This window comes from Urocitellus parryii, chromosome 7, assembly GCF_045843805.1.
Source record: "Urocitellus parryii isolate mUroPar1 chromosome 7, mUroPar1.hap1, whole genome shotgun sequence".
Lineage (NCBI taxonomy): Eukaryota > Metazoa > Chordata > Mammalia > Rodentia > Sciuridae > Urocitellus > Urocitellus parryii.
In genome coordinates, this window is record NC_135537.1 from 175,049,008 (window position 1) to 175,072,276 (window position 23,269).

Here is a 23,269-nt window from a genome sequence, read left to right on the forward strand (position 1 = left end):
CATTTGTGCAAAAGCTGTTCCCGGTGGTGGTGAGAGTCTATGAATCTTCTTTGCTATCTTATTTTCACAAAATATGCTCTCTGAATAAAATTTTAAGAGATGATGGGTGGTGCTGCTCACGGTCTTGGAAACTGAGATGGCCGTATGCAATGTTTGCTGAACGAGGATCATCATGAGCGTTGGCTGAGGGAAAAGGACTGTGTCTTACACATGTGCACACACCCCGCCCTGAAATGACTCTCCTCATACAAGAGAAGGGATTGGCAAAGAAGGCTTACCCACAGCTCAGGGTCTGGTGTCCGTGACAAAGCTCACGATACCTAGAGAACGGAACAACAGCTGGGCAGCAGTCAGAACCAGGCCTGAGCAGGGAAAGGCTGACCTCATGAGAAGATCCCTAAAAAAAGCAAAAAACATAACCACTCCTGTTTTCTCCTCTCCCTTGGTTAGGAGAGAACCACAGCCTCACAGTTTTACTGCCTGGTTTTGTGGTCTTATTGAGGGGTAATGTGACGACAGTCAATAACGGTCCTGGGGCCTCCCACTTTGAAAATTCTTTACTACTTTCTATAATGCTATTTACTACGTTATAGTTGTCAGCACTAGATAAAAGGTCCTACCTCCTGCAGTTAATCCCGCATGTTTGAACCTTTATCAATTTAAATTTATTTATTTTTGATCTCAGAAAGAGGATCAGGGAACATGACACATTGGATGCTTTCGGTGGAATTTTTTTTTAATTGCAAAATCATATGATCAAAACCTATCTCCAGCAAGGAAGGGTAATTCCACTGTCATTGGGTTGCCCACTGTGGCCCAGCATCTTTAGATGAGGAACTGATATCTTCCTGTCAAAGGGCAAAGGGCATCAAAGGATGGAATTTAAAACATCTGTAAGGGGCACAGGGTCAGCAGATCTTTGTTAACAGCTTCTGTTAGCAGACCTGCCAATGTGTACCCTGTGCTTCTGGTTGGGCAACTGTGGCTGATGATTGACAGCTCTGTGATGATGGACCACTGACAGTGGAGTCTCCCATCATTGTAGGATGAAAAAGGGTGAGGAAGGATGCGCCTCTCCACCTTCCGAGTCTTATCAGCATTAAATGCATCCGTAGTTACAATTCATAGATGGTGGTCATGATTCTAATGCTGCCACATTTTGTAGCTAATTAAATTGAATGTGTTATATGACTGGACATACATAGCAAAACCCAAAAGCAGTTGCTAGTTTAGGAAAGCAACAGAGGAAGGTCATGTTTTGTAGTGAATGAAAGAAAGGACTTTAAACCCAGGTCTTTATTCATTAGAGAGCAACATTATAAAAATAATTATCAGAAATGACAGGTAGATAAGATAAACTGCCGAATAAATGGAACAGGCATTAAAATCAGATTGTACTACCTGACTGCATCATTGAGACAAAAACCAGATATTTAGGAATTATATCTAAAACCACCTTCTGATTCTTTGTTTTTATCTTGGATCTATACCAGCAAATCAGAGCAGAAACTGCGCTGAAAGGGGAAATATGTGGGCGGTAGATTGAGAAGGATGATGTAAATTAAAATCACCTCCCAGAAGAACTAAATTCTACTTTGTGCTGTGCCTGAGTGAACACCGCATTTATGTTCATAATGGAAATGGAGTATCTTTCCATTATAAGAATGACTAGGCTAGTTTCATGCAATTAGTTCCACTTAATAATAACCTAGCTCTGTTTAACAAATTTATTGGTCATCTGTTATGTGCCAAGATTAAGGACGAAGGGAACTGGAATTCAAAGATAAATGAGAACCATCCTTGGAGAGGGCTTCCCATCACAGGAATGTCAATTATATCATTCTAACTATTCCAATTACCTTTCTGTCTCTGTTCACAAATAGAGTAGTTATTGAAGAGGAGAAAACAAGCAATAACACTGAAGCCTTTTTTTTTTTCCTTTTGGGGAATTAAAGATTTAAGATTACGGAGGGAAAATACAAGACCATATTTTCATCTATTTTATTGCCATTAAAATGTTTCTGTGTCTTTGTTGAACAAGGTTTAATCACACAATACAGGAGACAAGTAAAAAACACATGGCCATAGTCAACTGCTAAATCTGTGTGGCAAGAATCAGGAGGTTTCAAAGGCAGAAAAAAAATATATTGTTCTAACACACATGGCAGAGAAAACTCCCTTTCTAATCTACTGCCGATATGATTTCCAAGTTCCTCTGGTGGCCGGTGAGCGAAATCCAACCAGTGCATATTTGAGACATAATTATGTGGAAGTAAAAAGTTTGTAATTTATACTGGTGCCTACCCCATGTGAGCTTCCGGGAGGCCTGACCCTTTCCCTGCCTCTCTTTGACCAAACACAACTCATTCCCCCGTCGAATTGGAAGCTACAGGTTTCACGGGAAGCATGGTTTATGGATAATGTATCTATAATGGACTCTCCACTCAAAACCAATACAGCAGTAGCCTGGCCATCAGCAATCAGGCCATAAAATCTGCAGTTGCTTTCTTTCTCTCTCTCTCTTTCTCTCTCTCTCTCTTTTTTTCCTTCCTTAAAAGGGGCAGGAAGCTAATGGATTTGAAATTGCAGAAGCGGACCACAGACCTTTTTAATAAATGAAAATAAAATTGAGTCTCAGGTTTATGTTGATCTATAGAACTGTGAGTCCCAGAGTTCTCCCACTGTTTCCCTCAGGGTTGATTCCTAGCCTAAACCACCCAACATTTATAGCTGATAAGTGTCTACTGAAGGGTAATAAAATACAGTGTGTGTAGTTGTAGAGAATGTAACTTATCACTTTCATCAAAAGCTCCCTGAAAATGTGTTTATCTAAAAGGCTTGTATGTTTGTGTATATTTCAAATATCTCTGCCATTCGATTGAGCTCCTATGGCATTTAAAAGCCATTCCTTGAAAAAAAGTTTCTTTGGAAAATGTCTAGCTATGGGTTCATGGTTACATTTCCTTGGGTTGGAGATATCCTTCAGGTTACAGAATTCATACAAATACATACAAATGAGACATTGACTGTTGCCCGGTTTTATTTTCTCACTCAGTCAAGGTAAAGATTTAAAGCCCAGTTCATAGAGGAGGGGGGTACCTTTATGTGGGTGTTAGATGATTTTTAACTCTGGCAAAACTGATGCTGGGGAACTTTCCAACCATACAACTGACTACTGGGGAAAAAAAAAAAAAGGTTTGAGATGTTGAAAAGGAGCTTGGGATACTGTGGTAATCACTATGGAATATGACGGCATGTCGCTTTTAAAACCTAGCTGTGCTGCAGATGGTTTATAGTGGGGATTATGGGGAATCTTATCTGAAAATGCTTCTGAATCATTCAAGAAAGAGACACAAGCTAGATTTTTTTCAATCAAAGACTGTTTGAGTTATAAATGTGCCCATGGCACATAGAGGTTTTCCTTAAGAAAGGTGCTAGCTAAGTATCAGGGGTGGAACCATGGTCCAGGGGGTTGCCAAGGAATATATTTTCTGTTTATGTGTCACCTGCCTGGATATAGGGACAGGTCCATGAATGCTTTGATGAGTGATAGAATAATACTTTCAAAATGTTGCAAAATGTTGAGTATATTCCTGGATCAGAAAACAAGCAGACTGATTTGCTTGCAAAGCACCAATATCTGGATTATCACACAATTTATGGAGGCTCTGTGGTTTCTAGGAGATGGTTTTGTGAGTGGATGTCAAGGTAATATGATCAGGAAAAAAGTCCTGATGCTGAATGTCTCCCCCAAACGCTCAAGTTGCGGGGTTGATAGGACAGCTGTTCAGATTCAACATTTCCACCACAGATTCTTCTCCTTGGTTTTCTTTCTGCTGAGAGTTTAGAAAACTCATTCCTCCATCAAAAATGGTGGCAATGCTTGTGGACTGATCCAACTTAGAAAGACGCTAATGCAGATCCCATGGAGATGTGCAAGTCTTTCCTCTAGATGGTCTTTATTCCTTAGCTAGAGAAAGATATCCATGAGTGAGTTATCATCCGTCTTCCTTGGTTCCATTGTGTTCATGGAGAGCCACCCTGCGGTGTGAAGCAATTGCTGCTTGTGACCATCACGCTTACCTTTCCAAGTTCATAAAAATGTTTATTGCCTGCGATTACTCATCAATACATTTCATGTAATTATTAATTCATCTACATTTAATTTTCCTTGACTGATAATTCAACACCCTCTCAAATTCCACCAGCTACGATAAAATGACTATTTGACATTTCAGATTTAAATCTTCTAGATGGATAATCTCTATTCATCTAATTAGCTAGACAGTTGCTCATTTCTTTACTTTTGCTACATCGACACACTCGAAAATGGAGATTTTGATATCTGATGAGTTTAGAGTCTTTTAAGAATAGAAATATTGAATCACTAAAATCTAACTTAAAATATTAAAAATAATTATGTTAAATAGCGTTCATGCTGCCAAATATCTATCTACATTCACAGTAAGAAGTTGGGCCAAGATTGAAGTTCACATTTTCGGGCTTTAGTGCATATGATTCTATTATGTTCCACTTAAAACCAATCCCAGTTGGACCTCTCTATTTGGGAACTGCATAAGAAGGACACGTAAAGTAACATTTCCAGATAAATAAGAGGTCAGATTAAACCAGTATTGAATTCCGAAAGTGAACGCAGATCCTAAGTTCTGATCAAGTATATTTCTTCTTTGCAAAGAAAAGATCCTGCCCAAATAAAGTTATTGTTTTATGTCATATGTGCTATAAATATGAAGAAGTTGATTTATGTGCCTTGACACTCACTATAGGGTCCCCCAGTGAGTGGGAAAAGAGAAATATCTTGGTAAACTAAATATTTTAGCCACAATGATAAAAATGGTAATTATAGAAAATTTCTTTAACAATAACTCAGAGGAAAAGAATATATCCTAAAAATTTCTACTGGCTCCTCATTAAATCCAGGTCTTGATAAGATCCATGTGTTCGCACCTGTGTTCTTACATACGCGGGCACATGTACCTGTCTCTGTGAATGCAGGCATGCATATGTGTATCCCAAGTTTCCACTGATATTTTAAGTCCAATATACATTTGCATTCCAATATATACATATTAATTGCAACGGCTGACAAATTACTACTGTATATGAAATCCAAGTATCAAATGGAACCTTGGGAGTAGCTAACAAATTGGGATTACTTTGTACCAAACTTGGTTACAATGCTTTGATTTTCAAGGAAAACCTCTGAAGCCTTGGGGATATAATGAGATGGAGCATTATCCTGGATCTCATGATCTACCTTATAAGTTAATTGAAACAAGCCATAATTTGACCCAGGAAACATTTTCTGGAAATTTGAAATAACTTCATCTAAATCTCCAGGTCGGATTCTTGTTTTTGGTCTGCAAGACTTCCCTAACTCTGAATCAAAACATAAGCACTTATAAAATGATGATCTAGGCAGGGTGTGGTTGCTCACACCTATAAATTCAGCAGCTCCAGGGGCTGAGGCAGAACGATGGCAAGTTGAAGGCTGGCCTGAGCAATTTAGCAAGGCCCTGTCTCAAAATAAAATATTTTTTTTAAAAAAGGACTGGGGATGTGGATACATGATTATGGACCCCAGGCTCAATCCCTGGTACAAAAAAAAAAAGTTAATCTGATGCATTAAAGTGTGCAAAAAATGAATTTTTCTATAAGGCCAAGTAATGTAAAAACCTGTACATTGGACTGATTCTAGTGTCCTAATATTTTTAAAAACTTCAAGGGAAATTATACGTATTACCTGTTTGACTCTGTATGTTTATGTTTTTCAACAATTTTTAGTATTTTTACTCGTGCTTTATGGTTACACACACATCAGCAGGATTTGCAGCTGGATTCGAACGTGCACATAACTTATTTGGACTCACTTCTGCCTCTTTCTTCCTCTTCCTGCTGTTTGGACTCCTTTCCTCACTGTTCCAATAGCCTTCATTTTCTGTCAACTTCACCTAGAACATTGGTGTCTTAAAAAGCCCATTTGTGCCAAGGACATTTCAAAGAGCAAGGCTCCGTGTCACTTCTACAGATGCAATTGCAACTTATTTTTGGAGAGTCAAGCCAAGCTCAATAGAATGTATCTCAATAGCTGACAAATTACCAAAATAGCCCATATAATAAATTGTGTCTCCTGTAATATATTGAGCTTCTTCCGAAGGAGGAAATAAAAACTAGGTTTCCTTTTAGTCTATTAAGGTATCTCCAGATACTTTTAATTTTAGAGTCAGGCTGTTAAATGAATTAAAAGGCTGAAAACCTCTGCAGATTTTTTTGAGGTGCACCTATCAACAAGGGTGGGGTCCACAGGAAATTTCCATTTTGTGTGTGTGTATCAAGCATAAAAATGTTCCCCTGGCAGGAGAATGAAAATAGAAAAGAGACCCATATTTCTTTAATGGAGGGATCCCCCTCATCCTGTAGGGCACAAAGAACTTCAAGTCTGACTTCTCTGACAGGCAGAGGGTGGAACAGTTGAAATCTGTTCAAAAGAGGGGCTGTCAGAGAGTCTTGTCACAGGTAAAGCCAAGTGGTCAGCCATTAGGGACAAAAAAGCAGCCAGCTCCAGTGATTTTTCCGCCACGTGACATGATGGGATGGCAGCAGTGTTTGCTTTCTTAACACAGGACGCACACACACACACACACACACACACACACACACACACTTCAGAGAGGATAGTTTTTATGTGTTTTAGCTATATATATATTTTAATGCTGACCTCCTTGAAATCAATGGCTAATGGAATTCCCAACTCCGGCGACACTGTTGATTTACAGAGCCCCAGCTGGCCAGATGGTATGGCTTTCCCCTAGAAAATGATAATATCTGTGCTAATCACTTCCTGAATAAGTTGACTTTTCTGGCCAGTCTTTAGCGCTGCTTTTTGAGTCTCTGTTTTTGAGTCTCTTCCTTGGCTCTTGAGAGTTTTATTTCATGGTTTTCATCTTTTATCTCTTCTTCCCAGGTCATGACAGCTGGCGTATAAATTGTTCCAACAGGTGCTCTGAAGACTTCCAGAGTGAAGAGGTGGGATGTGTGTTTATAATAAATGAACTTACCTGCAAAATAAATTAGCATCATCTTTTTTATACCACTATCTTAAACTTGGTCAAATTAAATCACTTTCTTAAAAAAAAATAAAAAAAGTTTGTCATAGTTTGTCCTCAGCACCAAACTGTTTTAATCAAAGGTTAAAAATAAAATACAGTCCCTGATCATCTAATTTAAATGCTTTCAAACTGGATCTCAAGCTAGACATTTCTTCTCTCAAATGGAGTCTTTAATATACAGGTCTTTTCCAGAAGTTCTATAAACAGATTCTAGTTGAAACTGTAATAGGGCAGTGGTCACAGAGTCTTGCTCAACGGACCTCCCTTTGCCCTTCCCTGGGGGACTTACATTGCTACCTCCATGGTCCACTTATAAAGGACTAGATGGCAGGTTTACCCACCTGTTGCAAACCTCCAACCACAGAAGTTCAGAGACAGCAGACTTGTTCTTACCCATGACTCCCAGTTAAGCCTTCAAATCTGTCTGTATAATCAGGTGTGAAATTAATATTTAAAAAGTTTATTAAAGCATGTATTAACCACCTACTAGATATAAGGCATACTACCAAACTCTGAGTTCTTTAAGTATAGGTTCTGTTTCACATTAAAGAAATCAATAGTGGAAATTTTCATGAAGACTGGACTTATATTCCACCTCTGTCCGTCACTGTGTGACTTCTGGAAAATTACTTGTACTTTTTCAACCTTGTTTGCCTCATCAGTCAAAGGTGGAAATGAAATTCACTTCTTTCTGTAATTTTTAGCATCAAATCCAAGAGTGGGTGGGGGACAGCCAGCACAGAACCCGACAGACACTCCAAGGACATTAGCCAAGTGAACAAAATAAAATGTAAGAAAATGTGACTGTCATCCAGAAGTTTGTTAACTACTGGTAAAATTCATGCCAATGAAAACCAGGTTAGTCAGGCTTTTAGGGGCAGAAATCAGCTGATTGCTAGGATGAGAATGGCCAGGTTTATATGCTACTTCTGCTACCACCCCAAGCTCAGGTGGCACCTCACCTTGAATGCCATGACTCCAAATCCTCCCAGACACAACCCAGAGTCTGATACTTGCAAGCCAACTCCTGGACTGCGACTCGATCGGCTTTTCTAAGCTCTCAGGGTCTCAGCTTTCTTCCCATCAGGCACCTCAAAGATGCTGCACTCTTCATGAAAATTCTCCCAAGGGAGACAACACACCGTCTGTTATCTAACCTTCTAGTCTTATAGGACAATTCTCAACTGGGTCACTGGATCCGCTTGGCTCACCAGCTTCTTCCCCCCGGTTCAAGTCAAGGCAGTGCCCGTCCACGCTGAGCCAACCACATCAATGCTCCCTTCTCCAGGGAAAGGCCATTTGTGATATCCTCTGGTAGAACCCTCCAGAAGCCATGTAGGTTGGATAGTTGAAGCCTTTTAAAGCGACCTGGCAAAAGAGCTCTCTTCATCAGTGTTCTATCTGTATTGCACATTAGGCTGCCATACATGTTAAGTAGGCACCTCAAGGTATTGAGCAAGATAATATGTTGTTAATACTTGCAGTTCTCTTTAAAAAAAAAAAAAAAGATACCTTAAAGTCCTGTGAGAGCTTTGAGATTATGCTGGTATATTTTAAACATAAGGCAGACTTAATATGTGCGTTGCCATTAAACAAAGCCTTTTCCTTGGAGAACTTCTATCCATTGTCCCCAGGAAAGAGAAGCTTTAGCACTGAATTTTCGAAATGCTAGGGTCTGACATCACCCCATGTAGACCCTGTATTGATGGACTAGGGGATGAGTATTTGGCAGCAGATGATGTGTTAATCTGCTCTCTAGTCCAATGTTCCTGTGTTAACACATCACTGACTTCTGGAGCAAGACAACACCTTCTTATATATAACTATCTCATACTCCGTGGAAGAGACAGCATCCCATCTCCTGTCCAATTTGGGTTACGTTCTGCATCTCTAGCTATCTAAACAGTCAAAACCACTTAGATGTTTTTTTAAAAAAATGCCTGGGATTGGAGGTGGGAAGAAGTACCAAGACTACCACCAGCTGAAAATCAACCACTAGTATAAAGGCCTATTTTAGTAAGATTAGGTGAAGAATTCAGTGTCTAGGGCTTAGGAAAATGATAGGCAAGTTTCCCCTTGCCCTTCTTCAATAAATACCCCGTTCAATTTGTGTAGGGCCCCGGACAAGAAAACACATAGAAGCTAAAATATCATCTATCCAAATATTTACAAATTATAAATCAAACCAATAGGCTGAGTAAGAAGATAGAACCCACCTTCCTCATTTGACAAATATATTTTTGTAAAGTCCTAGAAACTCTGATGAAAGTTTCAGATTCTCAGAATTCTTACCGGCAATATGACCGTCCATAAAACGGAAATCCTCTTTTAGAAATGGAAATAATAGTGGCTGACTTACAAGAATGCTGCTTCCCTGGGGAAGGTAGGGACTAATTCTGAGTACAGACCTGCTCCCTCTTCTCTCTATCCCATCTCCTTAGCACATGACACAAGGAGACCTCGCTCTGATGGACATGGAAATCGGACCTCAGATGTCCAAACTCTTTTTACCAACAGCTGCCTCTTGACTCCCTTTCTGGACGGACGCTCTGGAGGAAGATCCTATGTCATTAGGAAAGGGACTTTCTGGACCCTCGCGACTCAGAATGTGGTGTAGGGTGGGCAGGGTGACTCCGGTGAGTATGTGTGCTCTGCTTGGCAGCCTCCTCATCTCATGGAGAAGGATGGGTCCAGATGAAGCCCAAAGAGGTTCTTGAAAATATCTAAACCTGAGAAGTGTCCTTTCTTTCTAATTCTGGGGACAGATTGATTTAAAGCTGTAGTAGTGACAATGCACAGTCCCTGGAGCTGCCTTGGATGCCACAGGGTCCTCTCATTCCTAAGTTTTTGTGGAACCTCGCCTGGAAAGTTGGCTTTTGTGTTTTCCTGTTTCTTTGTGCCTCTATGAACTTGCAGTTGATCTTCATTTCTGGAGGCAACCTGAAGGAATGTGCTGTTATTTAAAAAAAAGAAACAGCCTACCTAATTAGGTCAGGAGTACTTAGAAGAGACTAAAAACCCTGAAATAGACAGTACTTGAGATGGGGCTGAGGTAGATCATCCTAACTAGGGAACTCTTTAAGCAAAAAGTTGAGAGGGACTGGAAGTCAAGATGTGGGGAGAAGAATAAAATGGAAATCTTCTTTTGGAGATGGAGATAATAGTGGCTGACTTACAAAATTTGCTTTAGGTGGGACTGGTAGTCTATCCATATCTCATAATGACATAGGCATTGTGAGACAGAGTTAAGATATGTGGTGCCCTAAATAGTCAATGTGATAACCACAGCTACTAAAGGGAGGGTAGTGCATACACTGTGGATATACTGGAGAAAAGATGTGATTACATTATGGTTTTGCCATACCTTTCACCCCAAGAAACCTCTTACTACTTAGAAGAGCACACAATTTAAAATAATTGTGGACTTCTGGAATTTTCCATTTAATGTTTTTGTATCCCAGTTGACTATGACTAACTAAAACCAGAAGTAAGACTGTGGATAAAGAATGATTACTGTATAATGGAAGTGAAAAAGAAAGAAAAAGATAGAGAAAAATGAAATACTCATTCACATTGTGCTTCAACTACTTGCACAAAATTCAAAATTATAGATTTACAAGAAAATTTAGAGGACAGTTCTATAAAGATTTGAGGTTGACTTTTTAATTTAAAAAAGTGGAAATAATTGCTTATAAATTGCCAGCTGTTTTCAGTAATTGAAGGTAAAGAATTTTGATATTTATATAAATGACAAATTCTAACAACAAAATTCCTTCAAGAAACATCTAAAATGTTGACAACTTTTTTTTTTGATAACAGAGACTTGTATTATGTTCCCTGTTATAAAAAAAAAATGTAACCAAAATCTTAGTTGTTCCATTTGAAGTGAGAATACATTTATGTAAATGGTAGATTGAAAAGAAATCAGTATTTTTTGAGATGATGTTTATGAGAAATAAGTGGTTCTATAGTATATTATAGCATTAATCTTTTGATAACTATACTTTTAATGATGAAATATGACGCTGATGGGAACTTTTGATAACATTTCTTGTAAGTCTCACATACCAAGATTCACTTCTATGGCCTTAGCTTCCACTTTGATTTTGGCCAAATATTGTCCATGTGGCATGGCACAGAATGAATATTTGGTGCATTTCTACATATGCACTGAAACATAAGGAAGAGTGAAAATCCTATTTGGAAACTATGATTCAGAGGGCTCTAGATATCTTGATGATTAAGCTGAATTTAATTAGCAAAAGAAAATAATTGGAGGTGCTTGCTCAATTCCACAATGAGCTAAAAGTTTTGCAATCGAAGTATCTTTAGTGTATATTGTTAAAATAAAATAAATTATAGGCATTAATTCTCCTGTTACACCTCCAGTGTTAGGGTAACTTCTTCACTTTTATCATTCGAATAGCTGTTGCTCTTTTATCTGTCACTGATAATTAACATTTACACTTATTTAAGTGATAAACCACATTTATTTACAGTCATGATAGATTAATAACCCTGAAAGGCATGATCTTATTTAATCCTTAAAACAACTTTGCAATGAATGAGCTGTACTTATTTCATTTTCCAAGGAGAAATGGGTAAATAAAGTTGCTCATAAGTAGTAAGACATGGGTTTAAATACAGTGTCTGTACTCTTCCTTGTAGGGATACAACATTTCCCAGAAACCTAAACCAGGCCATTTTATAGTTGTAAATTCTGAAACAGTTGTCACAAGAACTTTTTAAAAAGTTGTATTTTATGATCATTATCCGGGATGCTGAATCGAGCTTTGAAAAAAGAAGGATTGCTAGGTAGAGCACAGAGGGTTTCTAGGGCTGTGAAGCTACTCTGTGAGATACAGTGATGGCAGATAAATGTCATTGTGTAAATTTGTCAAAATCCATAGAATGTTCAACCCCAAGAGAGAACCATACTGTAACCTACAGACTCAGTGCGATAATGATGTGTCAATGAAGGTCCATCAGTTGAAGCAATGTGGGTGGAGGAGGTTTATAATACAGAGGCCATGCTCATGTCGGGGCAGGAGGCATGTGGAAGATCTCTTCGCTTTCTGTTTATTTCTGGTTTGAACCTAAAAATATTCTAGAAAATATTCATAATAAATCATATTAAACACCCATGCAGACACACAGTAGTATTCTGTTAGATGTTTCCTTTAGCTTCCCCTTCATTGTGATTCATCTAACCCTTAACACATGGGAAAAAACCTAAATAGGAAATGCCTTTCTCATTGAGGATTTAAACATTTGTACTTGATCTGAGAGCAACATTACTGACCTGGGGTGGGTGGTGGACACAGACTATTAAGTCACTCTTCCAATAACCACACGTCAATTTTATTTTTCATTTTCATCATGTTATTAGAGGTTTGTGATTGCCTGTGCAACATAGCATTGATGAACATCCTACAAATGCTTATCTTAGACAGACTGCCTATGGTGTCAATCAACACACAGCATGTGGATGAAGACATTTGCTCATGACTTCCTACTGAGGTCATCTAATGAACGGGGAATGGTCTGCCATGAGGTTAAGATTTCCCAGGGTCATCTCTGATCAAGCACCAAATGTGCTGTGCTACTAGGAAGGTAAAGGAAGGACACAGAAACCAAGACTTCCTCACTCACTTGGACATGGGCTCCACCCATCAGTGCTGCTGCTGTCAGATGGGACCATGAGTTTGCTAACATCTTATTCAACATGGTCCTTTTCCATATTCTCTGCTTATTCCTCTGACTAAGAACATGCTTTTCATCCCTGGAGATCTAGGAAAGTCAGTCCACGCTTGGCTACATAACCTCCAATCTATATTGCACAACAAATGCAGTAAAAAATGTGAGCCATGTCTTACCTACCATTTAGCATTACTGGTTTTAAAGCTAAGGCTTGGATGTAGGATCCTAGATTCCAGATACGGAAGCCCCATGTGATATTTCCCAAAGGTTTTTTTTTTTTTTCCAGTCAATCAAAAACAGATATGTATAGCTAAAATCAAGAACAGACAAACATTCAGAGAACCACATTCACATAACTCCTCCATTATGTGCGCTGTACAGAGAAGCAATAACCTTTCCAATAAATCTATTGGGAGTGCTTCTTAGCACGCCCCCTCCCCCCATCAGCAATTGCAGATATTCACATAAGAATAGAAATAGTTATTCTTAAAAAATATATTCCTTTCTAGGAGAGCTGTAAAATGTGCATGAATTCGATGCCAGCCTTTGACAGGGAAATTTAGTTTTAGGTCACTCAATTTATGCCTTGGAGAGGAACAAATTCCCCAGAAGATTAAACTTTCATTAAGTTCTTTCTTCTATTTCCTGCCTTTGCACCCATCATATCATAAGTTCCATAACTGATGTCTTACTGTGGTCATAAAATGGTTGCACTTGAACTTTAGGGACCTGTCAAACACCTCTCTCTCTCCCCCTTCCCCCCCAATAAAAAACCTTTTAGAGACTGGTACTTAAATTGACAGTCTCAGCGGTCACCCTCCCCAGCCTGTGTCAATGAGAATGTGCCTAGAAGAGATGGAGAAGGTAAAGCACACCAGACAATCCCATTGTGAGGCCGCTATTCCGCACCCCCCCCCCTGCCCTCTACCCCTCTATTGTTTTGACTAGACAGGGGATCATACTGAATAGATTAACCAGTCATTGACTTGGGACACCTACTGCTTGGAATGCCATTGCACTTGGAGAGAAAGGGGATAGAAATGCCTCCCCTCCACCTCGATCCCCTACTCCTTGGTAATATTTCTGCCTCAGAAATGCTTGGCTGTCAGCTTCGGCAAAGCACTTCTGGATGGCCACAGTAGTCTGTTGTCAGAATGAAAAATGGTTCTGTGCAAAAGGTCTCCAGGCTGGGATGCTAACAATCAAGGAGCCCTAAGTCAGGCATTTGACAGAGAACTTTGGTCTTGCTGTTAAATACCACTTAATACTGTCCTGCATGATAATCCCTGCTGTTTAACAACTGTGCGGCCATGGCTTAGCCATGGCAGAACGCCTTTTCGACAGGGAGAAAATGGCCAGATGTCGTATATTTGCTTGGGAGAAAAGAAAATACATCTCTTTGCATCCAATGAAAACAATAATGCTTCAAAAAAAAAAAAAGACAATTGTAAATCCATTATAGCCTTGATTCATCATGAGAATTCGCAGCCAAGAGAGGGAAATGAAATTCTATCTCTGAGGTTAGCTACAGGTGAAGGTAAGGAAGCTTGATATAGTCAGGAATCTTGACAGAGTTGTTACTCCAAAGAACAGGTGGGTTAGGGAAGAGAATTCAAACAAGGCATCTTGTAAGAAACCATTTCTTCACTCCTAGTGTGGCTTGGGGCTTAGAATTGTGCACTAGCTCATGCTTGAATTGGGCTTTGTGTATGCATTTGCAGAGTCACAATCACTACAATAAGCATTAAGGACTAACCTAAGAGCGCTAATGCCACTTCGCCACTTCGATTTTCAAGCGAGATGTGATTATGTTAGTATTCTCTTACCTAGAGACACAGACAATAGTTTGAATGATCTTTTATAAAACTGGTGATGTCTTAGATAATATGCTAATAGAATGGCTCTGCTAAGGATGTGTTTTTTCTCTGGTGTTTCAGAAGGAAGTATTTAAATAATCAAGCAGGATTTATAAGACATAAAACTTAATTTAATGGGGGAAAATACCCCTATTGTGGATCAGAAGGAGTCAAAGTTTTATCAAGTGCAAATATCTGAGAAAATTCAGAGGGGAGAGGTAATTATTCAGGAGCTACAGAAGATGGGATTCTTTTGCTGAAGCATAGATTGCAATCTGGACCACAAACACCATTTCTCGGGATGCTGAAATACCAAAAGATGTACCGAGATCACATGAACAAGTTATCAATTGCATGATAACATAACCTAGAACAATTTTGTTATTGGCCTAAGGACTATCTTCCATCTTTATTCCTGATTTTGAAGATTGAGATCTCTGTTTCTTTTATTTAGTATTGTTTTGTGTATCACCCAAGAATAATTAATGCATATCAGGAGAATACGATGCCCTGGGAGTGATAATAAATAACTAATAAGCCATCATATGTTGATTGGGGGAATTTGGGATGTTTATGGCATGCACTTAAATCTGAATCTAACTCAGTGGACGTCTCTGTCAAAGTCAGTGTGACACAAATATGTTTAAGTCACCCCTCTCTTCTCTCCTTACCAAACCTCAAACAACCAAAGAAACAGACAAAAACAAAACAAAAGAGAAAACAGAAAGTATTAGTGCTCATACTTGTGGTTTATTTTGAAATGTCTCCCAGCGAATTCCTAAGATAGTTTACTTATAACTTTTCTCCTATGGTCCCATGGCTTTGTCACTTCCAACCCTATAGAATTCCTTTTTTAAAAAAATGTGCCACATCTTCCTACCATTTGGTAAGTTTCTACAAGATAGCACCAACTAGCTGGTGAATGTTTATATTCCACAGGAACATTTAGCATATTCACATGCTCTCTGAAATATTCAAAATTTAAAAACTCCAAAACACCATGTTAATAAATGATCTGCAAAAGAGAAAGTCGGGTTTTTTTTTTCCAAACAAAAATCACAGGCTTTTACAAATAAAGGTAACTTCTCTCTACTTATTAGCTTGGTAACATATTTATAGCCCCACATGAGATTAAATAAGACGAACTTAGAAATACTGTGTTTTCCACTCATTTTTCACAAAACCATTTTCTTTCAAAACCTTGAACAGCCAGAGTTTTAAAGAAACAACTTGAGTCACTGACCACATTTTTTGAAAGGATGTGATTTTCACCTAAGTATTTGCGACTCTGTCCTTCAGGCATTGATGGATGGAGCTTTACTGGAAGTTATGTCCCAAGGCACACGTCCCCATTTCGATTGCATAACGGTCACTGGTTTTGTTCAGCGTGTCCTGTAGAGGTCCATGTGTAGTCATCTCAGACCTCTTTTTTAAACTGATGATAATTTACAAGGATATCATTTTTATCTTGTTTTATTGAAAAACTCATTCTCTCAGTTCATCTCTCTATACATCAAAAGCTGACATTGATTTACTTAAACCTAATAAATTTCTAATTACATTTCAAAATAAGTAGTTAACAGGGTAGCCTATCATAGGAAAGCTTTTTCATTTAAGGTAAGATTTTTAAAAAATTTTTGTTTATGGGTTTTTGTTGTTTGCTTTATTTTTTGAGTGGCGATTTTGTCAATAATACTATCTTATATTCAGGCACATTTCTGTGATTCAGTTTTTAGTTTTTACATTCTTCTTAGGACATTACACTTTAAAATGCTCTGAGAGATCCCACTATAAAAACAGACAAGCAAACAAAAAAAAGATTCAAATATGAACATGTCTTCAACCACATTTTGTGGGGTTTTTTTTTTTTGTAAAGAATAAAAATGATGTACATTTGTTCTGTGATATAAGCAGCAAACAATAGCTGCTAATTCTATAATTAGTATTTGCTCAGTCATTGTTATTTATCAATACGAATGGTGTTGATGAATGTGTACTCTATGCCAAATGCCTTGCTTGTACTGGGTTACTAAACAGTGAGAAACATACCTTTCGATCACACATTTTTGGATGAGGAAACAGATTCACAGATATGAAGTCATTGGCATGTCTCAAAGGGGTGGTGCATCCCCATCTCACACCTGGCTTTGCCTGAGATAAGCCAGCTACATCATTCCTATTTGGAGCAATTGTTGCATTGAAGTAAGATTCAGAACAGTACAGGACGACTGCTGAGCCTGACTTGGGTCAGCAGTCACCATGGATGGGAAATAGGCTATCTCAGTCTCCAAGATCTTTGATAGAGGTGACAACTGAGCCCAGTTATACTAATGATATTCAAACATTGCTTGTTTTCTTTTCTGGAGGGCTTCTTCTGCATCTTGGGTCTCCAGATCTGGTGTAGAGGAAGACTGTCCAGGACGGTGTGTTCTCTGCCTGTACACTGAGTCATCTGGTTGAGTCAGAGCCCTTGCCCCAGGACCTGTATGTAAGCTCTGAGACTCAGGTCCTGCTGTCTTCTTCCCTGTGTTTACCATACACATATTTGCTATCTGGGAGGATCGGCAGACAGAAACCCTATGACTTGCTAATTAGATTTCCCAAAGATAGATAGTGTCAAATTAAAACCTGGCCTCCTAAATTCACATAAACATCAAGGAATGTAGGAGCCAGAAATTGGGCTCTCCTTGAGAGCTGGCAGCTCCTTTCTTCGAATTGTTCTCTTATCTGAGCTGGACAGAACTGCCTCCAGCTAACTATTGCCCTGGGCACATCTTACACTTGCGTAAACAGCAGTGGTGCTGAGCTCAGGGTGTTTTCTTGGCCTCTGTGCTCCAACTTACTGGAAATTAAATCCAGGGCTAAGGCAGATGGAAGGAAAGAACAGAACTGAATCTCAGGTCAATTCTCTAGGTAGTTTAGCTGTCCAGGATCTGTTGGATTTGACTCTCGGCTCTGCTGTAGGATCTCAATGGAGTTACTTTGGCCTGTTAGTCTCTTTTCTAGTCTGTAGTGCCCTGCTTTGCATGATGAGAATAACTGATCTCAGGGTTACTGTGGGTTTGGAAAAAGCAGCAAAGCACTCAGCACAGTCTTGTTCTTCAATAAGCCGTGAACATTGGAAATTCTCATTTGTCGCTGCTTCTGAGCTAGCTGTTGTCCAGACAGCCAGAGGAATAAAGAGAATCATTATTCTAATCATAATGATTCTAATGATTAGAATCATTATTCTAATCATAATTCTTACCCATTGCTAAGTCCTGCCCCCATGGAGAACAAGATGTGAAGCATGCTGGGGAGCAGCCTTGATTCTGAATACCATGTCTCAGAAATGAGAGCAGGCTCCCGGAGGAGAGTCAGCCAGGAGGTAAACTCGAAATACCATAGAGACCCCTCAGTCTCCAGTCTGATGGAACATCCTCGAGGAAGAAGTCCTGGAAGATGTGTCAGGGGCACATCAGGTAGGTGATATGGGACAGTGCCAATACAAAGGCTTTATCACCTACCCTCGACTGTCCACTCTAGAGGTCAACACCTGCAGCTTTTGCAAAGTGAATTTCTTCAGATCTCAGTTTCTTCTTCAATTTTTTAAAATGGATATCAAAATGTTTTGCTTTCCAGGCTATATAATTTAAATGAGCTAATGTCTTTAAAGCATCTAAACCTTTGCTCCATGAGCTGGTAAGCAAGTAAATTCTTCTGCTCTTCCACTTCCCCTCCCTGCATACACTGCTCTTTATTTCATCACACAAGTGAAAATAAAAATAAATTTACAGTGAAGGAAGGAAGAAAGGGTAAAAGTCATGAGCAGAACCAATGGAAAATATGTGGGAGAAATTAAATGCACAAAACCAACTTTTCAAAGCCTAAAAATAGAACAACACAAAATATTAGATATGCTCAGAGGGCATCTATTAAATTTTGAGGCTCTTCTGATGAGGCACAAAGACCCTGTTTCCTAACAAAGAATCCACTGTAGCTACTGTACCAGTCACAGTGCTATTCTGAGGCCAGATGACAGGATTTGTTGTTGTTGTTGTTCTTCATTGTAAGTGTCTTTTCATGGTATGAGATTCCAAAGGTTCCATCATTTACTTGGATAATTTTGCACTTTTACAAAAGCCACTGAAGAGTTCAACAAGACTGCATTTCAGACACCTGATGAGGATATCTTTGGTCAATAATATCTTAACTCTGACTTACTGCTTTAGGTTGGACTCCTTAAGAGACAGACAGTGTTGCACAGTGAATGATTTTGCAGCTCTATTTTTTAATCTAGTTTTCCAAAAATAGTAAATATTCCCAAATATTTAGACTCACAGTCCCTTTAGGGCTCCTATAGTCATTAAATAGAATAATCAAGACACCTGATTCCACAGACCACAGGGTGAACCTCATCCTAACACAGTGACTCCACCAGGCACACACACTGGTGGATTGAGAAACTCAGGGTAAGTCAGCTCTGATTCATGGGTCCTGATCAACGAGATACCATCACTCATCCTTTCCAGAGACAGGCCTGAGTCTCTGATGAACGCTTACCCTAGAAATTGCACTCCACATTTTACAAATGGTAAAAATGTCTAGGTAAGAAAACTCAAAAGCATCTACGTGGTTTAAAAAAAAAATGGTGGCATTAGTATAGGTCATAGTAATGCAGATGAAGGGATGGAAGGAAGTTCAGCTGTGCACTCCTTTTCTATCTATCACAGTGCTATAGCATATCATCTTCACAACAATCCCACACAGTAAGTAATATTATTTTCATTTTGTAGAATAGGAAACTAAGAAATAGGGAGCTTAAATAGTATAGAGCTGGCTAAGTAGACAGGCTATGATGGAACTAAGAGCCTACTCCTGTCTACTACTTTTCCATCAGACTTCTTTCATTTTCTTCTTTCGGACTCCTTTCTCTGCATAGGAGACTTCAGATTTCCTGTACTCATAGCTTGATCATGTGATATTATGAATTTGAAAGTTCATAGTGTCAGCTTCAGTTACTGTAAAGAACAACGATCCATCATCCCAATAAAGGCTCACTATATTTGAAAAGAGAAGAGCATAGAGTGAGAGGCCTCACTTTTTTTTCCATTCTTGTAGCAAGAGACAAGGCTATATGTTCAGAGAATAGTTGAGAAGAAACATAGACATGGACCTTCAAGTATGTATAAACAGGAACCAAGTCCCCAAGGCCTGTGGTTCACAGCTAGGAGTGATTTTGCCTCCTCAAGGGATGTTTAACAATGTCCAGAAACATATTTTAGGGTGTCAAATCTAAGGAGGAGCAAGGGTATGCTGCTGGTAGTAGTCAGGGACAGGGATCAACATCCTACAAGGCACAGGCTAACCCCTTCTGCCCTGAAAGGTGATCCAACCTAAAATGTCACTAGTGCAGAGATTGAAAACCTCATTTGAGACTATAAGCTCCTGGCAGAGTTAATGAAAACTTAAAAGGAACTGGATTTTTTTTCTTTCCATATAGGTGCATTACAGTTATACATGATTATGGAATTAGTTGCTATTTATTCAAACATGCACACAATATGACAATATAATTTGGTCAATGTCACTCCCCAGACTTCCCCTTCCCTCCTGATCCCCATCCTTTGGTCTCTTTCCTCTACTGATGTTCTTTGACTTTCATGACATCGGTTCCAATTTTTCCCCCTTTTTTTTGTCCCAAGGTTTTGCATATGAGAGAAAACATACGACTCCCGATCTCCTGAGTTGGACTTATTTCCCTTAACATAATGGTCTCTAGTTCCACGCATTTTCCTGCAAATAACATAATTTTATTTTTTTCTGTTTAAATAAAACTCCATTGTGCATATATATATATATCTCATTTTATTTAATGATGGACACCTAGGCTAGTTCTACAGTTTGGCTGTTGTGAACTGTGCTACTATAAACATGGGTATGTATGTGTCACTGAAGTATGATGATTTTCATTCTTTTGGGTACATACTGAAGAGTGGTATAGCTTGGTCATGTCATGATTCCATGCTTAGTCATCTGAGGAACTTCCATACAGGTTTCCATAGTGGTTTTATCAATGTACAATACGACTAACAGTGTAAGAGTGAGGAACTGGATATTTGCTAAAAATTAAATGTGTGGATAAGTGAATGAATGAATGAAACAATCAGAAAGGAACTAATATTCAGGGTATTTAATAATTATAATAAGACTACATGGGAAGATGGTCTCAAATTGTATTTTGATTGATAATTCTGTGTATCATAATTAGTAAATACAATTACATGAAGGTGACTCTTCATATATGCTTATGCCCACCTTCTACTGCCTGACTCTATCATTTGCACAGATAATAATTTTTTTCAGTGAAAAACTATATAATTATGGGCATAGTATGAACTTTTTGATATTTATTACTTAACTATTGCTTTTAAAATTTCTTGAAGCCCATGGCTTCCAAGGTGAACTTTGATCTCAGTTTGGACTCCAAGGGAGAAAGGGTTATGATATGAGGATGGCTGTCACTAATATGGCTTTTGCTATTGGACTCTCTCTTTCTCTTTCTCTCTTCTTTAATTAAGTTTGGGCAACATCCTCAGCAGACATTAGCAACCAGAGGACACAAAGAAGGAGGGGAAACAGAGATGTCAAATGTACCACTCTGCTCTGCATATGTAAAACAACCAACCAATAATTCACTTCTTGGTATGATCAGTATTGTTATACTGCAGGTCCTGGCACTGAGTTTCATTACAATAAACCCATGGTTTCACTAAGGCATTTTCCCATGAGAACATTTTAATTAATTTATTAATTGCAAATGAAGCTACAGGTGTTTGAGTGGGTTGTTGTTGGTGGTATGTGTGTGTCTGCTAGCACACACTGGAGCACATGTGTACAAATGTGTGTGTTTAATTGCTTCTTGAATCCACCTCCTGGCTCAACCTGTCCAGGCTGGTTACCAGCTCCCAGCAACTGATTCCCAGACAGGTCCCTGCAGGTGACTTGTCACGTGATGGGATGGCTTTGTCAGGCCTGCACAGCTATGCATGAAAATAACATTGTCATAATCAGGTGCTGTCTTTCTTAGCAACTGGACCCTGGTTCTGGGGTAGAGGTTGGTGGCAGCCTTCCCAGAAACTGGAGTGTTGCTTCCAGCTATGATCACAGGTTTAGATTTGTGAGCTTCCCCTTTGTGCCAAGGAAAATTTACTCTCCCAAGCCACTGTGAGCACCTTGCTAATGGTTTTCAAGCATATTTTTTAGCTTAAAAGATATCAACTAAGAGGTGACTCTTGAACTCTTAGCATAAACCCCTTGCAATTGGTTTCAGGGACTTGAACAAAGTGCCATATCAATCTGATCAGCAAAGATGTGAATGTGGTTATGTCTTGGGGCCAGAGAGAGGGGTTGGCATGGTGGAAGGAGCCAAGGCGTTGGGGTTGGACTGAGCTGAGCTTCAATCCAAGTTCTCCACTCAGCTAGATATTGAGCAACTCACCTAAATACTTTGGAGTCTTGCTTTGCCCATTAACACAATGGCAATGAAAACAGCTACGTTTCAGGCCATTGCCAAGATCAGCAAAATGTGAACGTGAACTATTTGACACATACTGGCACCAGTACATATCTGTTACTTATTGAAGGCCATTGCTATTAGTTTCCCATAGCCCTAAAATAAACATTGGGTAGTTTTCACCTCAGCTCTATGGTTCCCATTCAACAAAAATGATGAGTTTCCACTTTTTGTACTTTAATTTCTTAATTTATTTGTTAGTGCAGTATACTTATACATAATAGTGGGGTTCATTTGGACATATTTATAAATACATATGAGTTTTCTCTGTCTCAATCCCCAGTACCAACTCCTTCCCTCTTTCTGACCCTGTTCCTCTACTCTGTTGATCTTCCTTTCATTCATTCAATTTATTTGATGTATCATAGTCACGGATAACGATAGAATGCGCTGTGATCTATTGATACATGCACAGAGCACCATTTGGTCAATTCATCCTCTGTTCTTCCCCTTGGTCACCTGTTTCTACTCTGCCAATTTTCCTTCTATTTTCATGAGATGCCATTTTTTTATTCTTTTTTTTTTCTCTCTAACTTCTGCACATAAAGTAAACATTCAACCCTCTATTTTCTGAGTCTAGTTTATTTCGTTTAACATGATATTCTCCAGTTCCAGCTATGTAGCAGCAAATGACATGGTTTCTTTCTTCTTTATGACTGAGTAGAACTCCATTGTGTATACATACTGCCTTTTAAATTGAATGTACAAAAGTGAATAATGAAAGCAAAGTAATCTAATTTTGCATTGCCCTTCCTCTCCAATGCCACCTGGTGCATAAGACGTGCTTAGGTTATTGAGCGGTGTGTTTTCTCCATCTTGCTTCTATTAAAATGGACAGGAACTATCATGTCTTTTACTTCGTGAGATCCTCCACTTTTTCAATGTATGAGGAATTGCTAAAATCTAGGTAGAGTTGTCTGAAGATTTATTGATGCATTGTTGGATGATACTCAAAAAGTTTGGGGATAATATCTCTCGATTTAATTAGGAACCTGTTAATCACATTACCAATGGGATCCATAAAGTTG